The 11,288-nt window shown below is 41.7% G+C and overlaps 1 pseudogene; it reads left to right on the forward strand.

The window, feature by feature from the left end:
* The first annotated feature begins 1,097 nt into the window (after positions 1–1,097).
* LOC126482860 (U5 spliceosomal RNA) lies at positions 1,098–1,209 on the forward strand (annotated as a pseudogene).
* Positions 1,210–11,288: the final 10,079 nt, after the last annotated feature.

An 11,288-nucleotide genomic window follows, 5' to 3' on the forward strand; every position in this document is an offset into this window, starting at 1 on the left:
ATAAACGATTTCTCTTTGGTAGTCGTGCTACCTGTCACTGAGAACTGCAACTTCAATCATTTGCACGCCCGGCGATGGTGTGTATTTGTACGAACTTAGTCTAACATCCGACCGTATCTGCGGGTGCTTAACTTTCTCTGTCAGGCAGTGATATATGAGATAGTTGATGCACAAATATGTAAACTAAAAACAATTATTTATTTGATGTAAAGGAAACTGGCCTCAATTTGATCTACTGCTAAACTGCAATCCAAAGATGATCGCTTCGGCGAAATTCATGGTCTGTTAGTAAATATAACTAGGGATACTGGTGGTTCCAGTGTATCGCCCACTAAATTCAATGAAACTGTGAACACCGTTTGCAGAAAATATTTTGGTTTGGTCAATATTTTAAAATAGTTGATCACCGAAGGTTTCAAGCGAGTGGCTCGTACAGACTGATTATTTGCTCTCTCCTAGGAAATTTTGAAATAAACTGCTATCAGTTATAACGCAGTGTTACATAGTATTTCAGACTGTCAATTAATTATACCCAATTAATATCCGAATCAGACGTTGCAATGTTTAAAATAGTTTCTTAATAGCGGCGTACGGTATGTAACCACTCACTACTTAATGTTACTGGGATGTACATTTGAGTCTTCGATATGTCGAATCACTGTTGAATTCCGTTTAACCTCCGTTTTTAGCGGGTCTGTATGCCACACTAAGAATATTTCCTGTAAATGCCATGGCTTAGGTTGAACGTTATTTAGTATGTTGTACTACGTCAGATTCCCCTAAACTACAGTAAAACACTTATCATTAAGACCGGAATTTGACACATTTCTTTTCCTGTCCCTGTCTTTCCCATGTCTTAGCTCATAGTGGCTGCTGGAACAGAATGATGTCTGGTCTTTAGGACATGGCCGAAAGTACAGCCATCATAAATATATAATTCAGGCGAGAACAGCTAATGATCGCTTCAGTGGGATGCACACCAGGCTCGAACCCGGAATCGACGAAATGCCTTGTTTAATGAGAATAATGGGCAGGGGGCACTATATTTGTAATGTGTAGATAAGAATCTGGGTCCGACGGGTGAGATGGCTTAGTGGTCACTCTGATTTCCCTTCAAACGAATCAATCTTCCGCCTTTTACTTAAGATTTACATGGAGTGGGACACTAAATGGGTCTATAATAAATTTGTCATAGTAATCTGTTCTTGTGGAGCCTTAATAAAAGATAGAGAGAGAGCATCTGCCTAATGAGCAGGAGACCTGGGTTCGAATCGCAGTCAGACAAAAATTTTCAGCTTTCCCCGTTAATTAAATTCAATGCCATATCGCAGCTATTGTCTGTAATTCTTTTATATATTAATTCGTAGTGGGTCCTGGGTCAAATTGGTGTCTGTTCTTTCGGAATATAGAAGATTAGCTTCCTCGTCCTCAAAGTTATTGTAATACCGTCTACGTGTGGAGAGATTCCGTTTTGTGTCAGATTACGTGCTCTCCGTCTTATTTGATACAACCCGCAAATTTTTTCACTATCTTTAAGTGCTTCATTGCAGTTTTCCTTTCTGGCCCAGTTCTGTTATTATGAAGTACACATTACTGAAGATCTCTCTAGGGTACTACAGTGTCGTGGTTTTAAGTTGAAAGGGGGTGGGGAGGGGGAGAAGGGATTTAAACTTATAAATATTACTACAAAGTTGGTAGGCATTCTCCAGTTTGGTCCGTCTACTCTTCATGCAAGGTCTTGATTGGATTTCGGGGTTATTTAGTCTCCGAAATAATTGAAGAAGTCTTGTATACTAACGCGTACGTTAATGGGATTGTGTCTGGTTGATATTTTATATCTGTAATTGATAGGTGTTAATTCTTCAATTCGGAGCTATAACTGGACCTTTCCGAAGGTTATCATTATATTCATCATCCAGTGGAAGTCAGTCTGGGGTTAGAGTACCTGATGTCTAAAGCGTGGCTTGTGAATGTGGCCCAGACTCCATAGAGCAGACAAGAGCAGCACTGGATATAGAAGGAACATCATATACAGGTGTCTTGAAAAAACAGGTATAGCGGAACATAGCGATACGGAAGGGCACAAGGTCAACTTTGAGAAAATGGAGTTCCTCTCCCACGCATCGACTTATGGGATTCTGTAATAGCGAAAGAAATTTACATGTGCAGTAACAATTTTAACAGAACGGAGATTATAGTCTGAGTTAATAAGAGCAGTGGAGACGAAGCATCTTCAAATACATACAACAAAAATCGTAACTCTTGGAGAACTGGTGATGTTCGTGTTGGTCTCCAATTCTCTTCCGGCCCATTATCACGGCGCGGTGGGGAGGGGGAAAAGTAGAGGGGCAACAGTCACATTGCTTATCTACAGCAATTGCGCATGCGAATCTCACCTTCCTGGTAACGTCGTACCGCCAATAGAAGATAACAATCCAAGCGACTTCATGCGACCTATGTTGAGCAAGAAACCCACTTCAAAAACAGCAGATTTCTCACCCGGCAGACGTCTCGAGACAAAGATGATTCTAACACTCGAAAAAGAGAGTATTAGCTACGGTTTGATGCAGTCTGGTCACGCAGATTTGGTACAAGCATGGTACTGCAGAAAACGTACAAGTGATTGTCCTGCTTATGGCTGTTATCAGTCCAAATTTAGTTGCTATGTGGTTAAGTTTCTAAGTTGCTGTGTGGTTAAGCTTCTTCTAAAATGGATTCTTAAAGTGATAGGTGATCTGCCACCTACCACCTACTAACATGAACATTTTACAATCGAGTCTCAAACTAGCGTCATCTGTGTCATCAACCCATCTTTAGTTACATCCTGTGTTGTCGGGCGTTCTTCCGGATATCAGCGTCGTACTTGCACGATATTTCGGTAACGTAACCTCCATCAGGCGGGACCTGAGACTGCTCCTCGAGTGGTCCTGGAGGTTCCATCTTCAGTCCGCTAGGCCTGTCACTCTGTCTGGTGATCGTTTCGCATATCCATGCCTTCAGTTCTTCTATTCGTGGAATGCTGCAAGCGTCCCCATTACTCCTGAAAAACTGAATTACTGAAGAACTTTTTTATCTTACCAAATACTCTTTCAATCACTTCATCCTCTGCTGAAGTGATTGGCATACAAACTTATAATAATGTGGCGGATGTTAGCTTCGTGTCCACCTTGGGTACAATGACGAATCGTCTCTGATGTTCGTACTAACTTAAGCACATTCTTATTATGTTATTCATTATTGGACTTATTCCTGCGTTAGATTTCTTTTATAAAAGGGTACTCACCTGACCTGAACTCTTGTTCATTGTGCCACTGAACTTCACTAATTTCAAATACATCTAACTCAACCAACAGACTTCCCTTTTTTAATTCTCTTATCCATAATCGTAGTGAGCCATGAAACATTCCAATCTCTGACCCGCAGATTCCCAGTTTTGTGGTTCCTGATGATGACCGCCACATGAGCAGTCCCTCTCAAGGGTATTAAAATGGGAACTGTACTACCTCTGTAATATTTTACGCAAGAGGATACAAACAGCATTAATTAATCATACAGCAGAGCTGTATCCTCTAGAGCAAAATAAAGGCTTTAGTTTCCCCTTCCTCTCAGCCTTTCGCAGTACCAGTATAACGAGGGCACATTGGCTAATATTACAGGACCACGTCAATCCTTAATACAGATTGTTGCCCTAACATGTACTGAAAAGGGTGCCGCCCCTCGGAATCATATATTAGTCTGATCTTTCCTCAGACACCTATTTGCGGTGGTTGTACCTATGATTCCAGGTATTGCGCCATGTGAATCGTCAACGCATACAAGCCACGGAAACTCGACAGGGTTCATGGGTTTTCGGGGGTGGCGTCTATTATTAATCAAATTATCATGTTATTAAGGAAAATGAATTACGATTTACTTAAGGTCAGTTGTCTGTTAATCCTCTTCAACAAATGGGTTTTTTTTTCATCTTAAATCAAAATTTAAAAGTTTTTGAACAAAGTAGTAGCTAAACGAATTGGATTGGAAATTGGGAAGTTGTTTATATACTGAAGAGCAAAAAACACTGGTACACCTGCTTCATATCGTGTAGGGCCCCCGCGACCACGCAAAAGTGCCGCAACACGAAATGGCATGGACTCGACTAATGTCTGAAGTAGTGCTAGCGGGAATTGACACCATGAATCCTATAGGGTTGTACATAAATCCGTTAGAGTACGAGGTGGTCGATATCTCTTCTGAACAGCACGTTGCAAGGCATCACAGATAGTCTCAATAATGTTCATATCTGGGGAGTTTGGTGGACAGCGTAAGTGTTTAAACTCAGAAGAGTGTTCCTGGAGTCACTCTGCAGCACTTCTGGAAGTGTAGGGTGTTGCACTGTCCTGCTGGAATTGCCCAAGTCCGTCGTAATGCGGAGTGGACATTTATTTTTATTTATTTATTTAGCGTATGGCTAATACAGACATATCATGAAATTAAATTACCTATACATATGTACATATTGACACACAAGGAACTTAAGTTTCTCTTTACAACTAAATATCCAGTCCTTCAATCCAGCGCACTGCATCTGGAGTTGCTAGCAGGAAGTCCTCTTTGGCGCCGTGATAGGCTCGATCCTGCATTCACTGACAATGTGGTCAACAGCCTGGTATGGAGCCCAGCAGTCACAAGCTGCATCAGGCAGCTTCTTCCACTTAAAGAGAGCATCCTTGCACCGCCAATGGCCGGTACGGATTCTGTTGAGAGTAGACCAGGTCTTGCGTGGTAAGTCGAATCCACTTGGAAGTTTAGCACCTGAGGAGATGTTATGCAGGTGCACATCTGTCACTGCTTCCCACCGACCTTTCCATTCTTCAAGAGGTTTGAAATTCTTACCAACCATGTCAGCAGCATCGCACAGAGTTGGATAGCGTGATTTCTGTCTCTTGCGATTTAAAAGTGGCAGGTCGCTATGGACGGGTAGGTTAGAATTCCTGGAGATCTTGTGGAATTCTCTCATAAGGGCAGTACATCTGCGTAGATCAGGAGGCATTATACCAGTTAACAGTGGAAGCCAATAAACTGGAGTAGATCTGATTGTGCTAGATATTATGCGCATTGTTGTTTCGAGTCCTCAGCTTTTGAGCTAAGTTAAGAAGGTGTTGTTTAAAGCATAGTGTATGATCCAGGATGACACCAAGATATTTTTGGGTTCCAACTATGACGAAGAATTCTGTCTCTGAAACTTACTTCCAGTTTTACGTTCGCAAACTGGTTATTTAGATGGAAGCAACACACTTTTACTCACACTGGGTTGGAGTCTCCAGATTTTGAAGTAATTATCTAATGCAGGCAGGTCATTGGCTAGAAACACTTCTGTTGTCTTCATTTCCTGGTGTTTTACGGCTAGAGCCGGGTCACCGGCGTAGCAGTATTTTCTGGACGAAGTGTCAGGTAGATCAGATAGATATAGGTTGAACAGTAAGGGTGAGAGAACTGATCCTTGAGGCAATCCGTTGTTCAGCTTCCTCTCCTAACTTATGTTGCTTCCAGTGATTACCTGGAACTTCCGATCACTTAGCATGCTGTTAATCAATCGAGCCATTGTTCTGCAGGGTATGATGCGGAAAAATTTGTAGATAAGGCCTTCCCTCCACACAGTGTCGTAGGCGGCAGTTAGAGCAACAAATGCCACAGATGTTTTCTGCTTCATTTGGTATCCTGACTCCATGAAGGATGTGAGAGACAATACTTGGTCGCAGCAGCTACGCCCTGGTCTGAAGCCTGCCTGATCAACTGGAACGTTCTCTAAGATAGCGCTACTTATTCTGTTATATGTTAGCCATTCAAAAAGCTTGTAGCAGCAGCTGAGCGGGGAAATGGGGCGATAGTTTTCTACCTTGGTTGTTTCAGAACAGATATTATCTTCGCCTTTTCAAACTCCGATGGAACTTGACCGTCAGCAGGATGTCAGTGAAGAATTCTGCCAGCTTTTCCTCCCATATGGATAAGGAATTCTGGATGGATACCATCGAATCCAGGTGCCTCCTTCAGTCCAGAGTCAATGTCTGAAACTGTGAAGAGGTGGGTATACTCAGATGAGGGAAATGCCTTCTTTTTCAGGTCACGAAGCTGTCGTCTGATATGTCTTGTACGTTTCTTGTCAGGAGGTACTCTTGAGGTAGTAATGATGTGGGAATCAATTTGGTCTGGTGTTACTTCGCAATTTTTTCTGCATGCTGGTGCACTTCCTCCCAGTTTTCTCAGAAGACTCCATGCTTTCCTGCTCGTGTGGGTAAAGTCCATAGTTTCAACTGTTTCTGCCCATTTCTGCCTCCGAGACATTTCCAAGATGGACAATAGTTCCGTAGCTATCTTTGGGTCACCACTTTGCTGGAAGTGTTGGTACAGTGAATAACATTCATCATTCCATCCTGGAACATATTCGTTTCGGTCTCCTCTTGGAATACACTTTTTAGCTGTTACTGTTACTGCACCAATGAAGCGTTGAGAGTTATTATGTGATGGAGGTATCTATCGAATGGTGTTATCCAGTTCCGTTGAAAACTTCGTCCAGTCAGGTTTCTGGAAAATCCATCGAGCATGCGGAGTTGATTGTATGACAGGAACAGTGCAACCAATTTGTATTATTACAGGTCTGTGTTGGCTGTGAGGAAAGGCATATATCACTTTCCTTGTGGTGTTGATGGGAAAGCCAGTTTCGTTGCAGCTAACAAAGCGTGTGTCAGTATTTGAATCCTTGTCCCAAGCAGCTGACCTGAACGTGCCTTGATCTTTGGCATCAAACACTAGATGAAGATTATTCTCTTCGATCCATTCTGCAAGCATGCTCCCATTTTCATCATTTTGAGAGTACTTCCAAAGTTCGTGGTGACTTTTGAAGTCTCCTATGTAAATTGCAGGATGTTCTGCTGTGTGTAGGACAAAATCGGGCCATTTTGTTTTGGGTGGTTTGTAAACATTTGTAATAGTAATGCCGTGGAATTGTATGACAAATGTATGTATATCTGCCTCCACACTTACAGAAATCAGTGAAGCTTCGTTTATGTTGTTACGGACATACGTAGCAGTTCCATACACCTCGTGGTAATTTACACCAAGTGCAGTATATCTAGGAATTCGACCTCGGATTCGTAACATTTCTTCGCTGGAAACACGAGTTTCTTGAATGGCGACGACATCGATATTGTTGTCCAGCAAAAATGTTGACAGGTAGTCACACTTTGCCCTGCTTATGCATTCTATATTCAGTTGAAGGAGTCTGATAGTTGGTCCAATGTTTCTTGTTAATGAGCTCTGAAAAGAACTGTTTCTGCTATTTAGTTGATATGTCATTGCCAGGAGATCCTACGGATAGTCTGGCTGCCTGCAATCACTGTTGCTCAATTAGCACCACCCAGGAGGCACGTGTAGGGTGTTTTAGGGTTAAACCTACGGACGTGAGCAACGCTACCTCCCAGAGTGGACATTGATGGATGCTTACGTACGTGTCACCTGTCAGAGTCATATCCAGACGTGTCAGGGGTCCCATATCACTCCAACTGCACACGCCGCAAATCATTACAGAGCCTCCACCAGTTTTAAAAATCCCCCGCTGACATGCAGGGTCAATGGATTCATGAGATTGTCTCCATACTCGTACACGTCCAACGACTCGACACAATTTGAAACGAGGCTAACCGGACCAGACAACATGTTTCCAGTCATAAACAGAGCAATGTCGTTGTTGACGGCCCAGGCGAGGCGAAAAGCTTTGTATCGCACGGTCATCAGGAGCGGGGCTTGGACTCCGAAAGTTCATATCTATGATGTTTCGTTGAATGTTCGCCAGCTGATACTTATTGATGGTTCAAATGGTTCTGAGCACTATGGGACTTAACATCTGAGGTCATCAGTCCCATAGCACTTAGAACTACTCAAACCCAACTAGCCTAAGGCTATGACACACATCCATGTCCGAGGCAGTACTCGAACCTGCGCCTGAAGCACCTAGAACCGCTCAGCCACGCCGGCCAGCACCAAAATTACAGCGATTTGCCTATGGGTTGCCCCTCTGTCGTGTTGAACAGTTCTCTTCAGTCGTCATTCGTCCCGTTCTTGCAGAATCTTTTTCAGGCCGCAGCGATGTCGGAGTTTTGATGTTTTACGTAATTCCTGATATTCACGGTAGACTCTCGAAATGGTCGTACGGGAAAATCCCCACTTCATCGCTACATCGCAGATGCTGTGTGCTATCGCTTGTACGCCGACTATAACCAGGTTCAAACTCGATAACTTGCCATTGTAGCAGCAATAACCTATCTAAAAAATGCGTCAAACACTTGTCTGCGTTGCCGACTGCAGGGCCGTATTCTGCCTGTTGACATATCTCTGTATTTGAATAGTCGTGCCTATATGAGTTTCTTTGGCGCTTTAGTCTAAATCAGCTAAAAAGTCCCTCCTGTGTGTGGCTACACCCATGTTCCTATACTTTTACACGACAATTGTCGTCATTAGACTTCCATTGGAGATAGATCAGGGGTGGCCAAGATTTCGTCTCACGGGCCACGCTCAGGCAGTAGTGCCAAAGCGATCAGCCTCACTTCACTTTTCTTCCACCGCCACGCTACTCTCCATGAGCCCGAGATAGTGGAAGAGGGGAAAACTGCGAATGCGCTGCATTTACATTACAGTACAGTCGCACTGCATAGTGCTTGGTTTTATATTTTACGTTTCTCAACAACAGAGGACAGAAACAAAACGAATTTTTAGTATTATTTAATTAAATTTGACGCACTGAGGACACAATATAATTTTCATCTGGTACAAACTGTCGGCATACGGAGAGAAGCAGACAGTTCCACAGCGTTTCGCACTCAAGTTGCCAAGTAATCAGGGCTTTTGTACGTTCATAATCGAAAAAAGATCTTTGACACAAATATGTCGATCGAAACATTGTAGCACTTTTGCTACCTCATTATGGAGACGTGGAAACTCTACGTGAGGATAACGATGTAGACATTCTCGACAGTTTTAACGTAAAAAAATTGTCACTTAAACTGGAATGACCTAACAGGTCAATCAGTAACATCTGAACATGCATACTGGCGCACTCAAGTGAAATGGCAAATGTTCTCTAAAACAGCTAGGGAACGGGTGTAAGACTGACAGTGCCCTCAAAATCGTTGTAAAACTATCCTTGAAAACCTTTCAAAACCGTGGCGAATTCTTCAAACCTCGCATTTCTTTTTAACGCTAGTGAGCTTATGGAACTGGACGTCTTTGTCAGAATGTATCCCTTCTACACCGCTATTTTCTTTTTAAATACATCCCCATCAAATTGTAAAGAAGTTACGTTGCAATGTTTTACTGTAAGCAATGTGCAATCAAATCCACTTGAAAGGAGAATTCTACACTCGATGCCAGGTGTCCTAATTTTCGTTCTTACACGCCTTTGTCCTTGATAAATTCAACAGTAGTGAGCTTTAAAGCGAAAAATCGTTCCAAGTGTGCCCCTTGACTTACCCAACAACTTTGCAGTAGTATATGAAATATCCACACTTTTAGTTCAGTTCCACTGAAAACTGTTGCAACTGACAATGGAATAAGTTACTACGTGCGACTTCAGAAATTTAACTATTCGTGCCACCAATTTCTTCACGTGCTTCAGGCCATGAGAAGGTATCAAAGTGATATAGGAGCTTTGAGGAAAACAGTTTAAGCTAACTTCTTCCATAAAGCTTCGACATATGAACTTGACAGCATGGGATTTGCAAAGTGGTTACACTCATAGTGTGGATACAGGAAAGCGCTTCCAGTTGATAGAGTTTGTGTTCACCATTACTCAGAAGCAGTTGAGCCCGTATACAGGGATCTAAGTGACAGTATACTCATGTCACCCTGTTTACATGGGAAGACACAAAATGTGCACAAACTTTTTATCCATTTGATTTGGAAATGCCTGCCAAAAAGAACATTTCCCTGACTAAAATTATGACATCAGGTATAATGGGTGCTATATTTTTCTTTAGTAATGGGACAGTTAGCACGAAAGAAGTTCTGGAGTTACTAGGAATAGGCAACTAATTCTATGAGAGTGGCGCAAATTACAAAGTGGGTGTATGAAACAACTAAAGAGGTCAGAATAACAACGAAAAAAACAAAAAGAATGAGAGTAGGTGAAGAACATGTAAACCACGAAGTTTCTACAAGTAGAATGTAGTAGGATCAACAGAGGTGATTCATAGACCAGATATATCCTTGAGCTAAGTTTCCTAAGAATTAAATTTCTCGACATGTCTATTTTACAAATTAAAACGCTATTAGAGATAAAGGTCGGAAACCTTTTAGGATGTTTCAGGAGACTATTTGGATTAAAGTAGAATACATACGCTAACGTACTATTAACAGGACGAAAAATACATACTGTTTGGACATAATTTTGTTTAGTAGGTGTAGATATGGCTAGGAAAAAAACTTGTAACTTAAATGACGTCATTGTAATTTTTTTAGATAGACATGTTGTTACTGTGTATTTAAAGTGAAAATAACCTGAGTTAGATAATTAGTCAGGGCATAGAGTCTAAGTAACGAATAGAAAATAAGAAATGTAATTTACTTATCTTCACAGATACATTGCAATATAAGAACTAATGTGATTAAATGTATATCAAAATATTCAGCAGCAAACGCTTCTATTGCCCTGCAAATGTTGATCCTGCTAAGAGCTCACTTTTTTTTTTTTTTTTAGTTAGGGCCAGATAAAATTTATGAAAATTTTTTGCTTTTTTTCTAGGCATTCAAAGGCGCGTTAGCTTAACGTTTATGTTCTGAGACTGGCAGATTATGGTTGTAAATCGACAATCCTGTTGTGATTAGGTGCAGCACGTGTTAACTCGAATTTTGATTCGTATTTAACATGTGACTGCTTCTGGAAACAACTTCCGTACATAAGAACGTCGCTGAAAATTATGTCTTCTTAACTCCCCGTTATCCATTTCTCATCTGTTTGCAGCATGAAATAGTTTGTACATTTGGGTGACAATTTACAAGTGAACTGCGTTAGAAGGCGTTTTGTTTGTATACTCACATTTGTTGTTGATTTTTCTGTTCCCCAGATTGTAGATGTTAAACACTGTTACCTCAAAAGCCCCACGAGTTTTTAGCAACTTTAGTTCAACTGTGGTGCCATCTTAATTTTACCGAGAATCTGTATGCCGGGGCAGGTAAGATAACAGCAAAATCTATCTCTCTCTCTGTATGTTTGCGTTTGCGAGGGCACACGCGAGAGCGTGTTGTGTGTGCATGGG

The sequence above is a fragment of the Schistocerca serialis genome, chromosome 5, assembly GCF_023864345.2.
Source record: "Schistocerca serialis cubense isolate TAMUIC-IGC-003099 chromosome 5, iqSchSeri2.2, whole genome shotgun sequence".
Lineage (NCBI taxonomy): Eukaryota > Metazoa > Arthropoda > Insecta > Orthoptera > Acrididae > Schistocerca > Schistocerca serialis.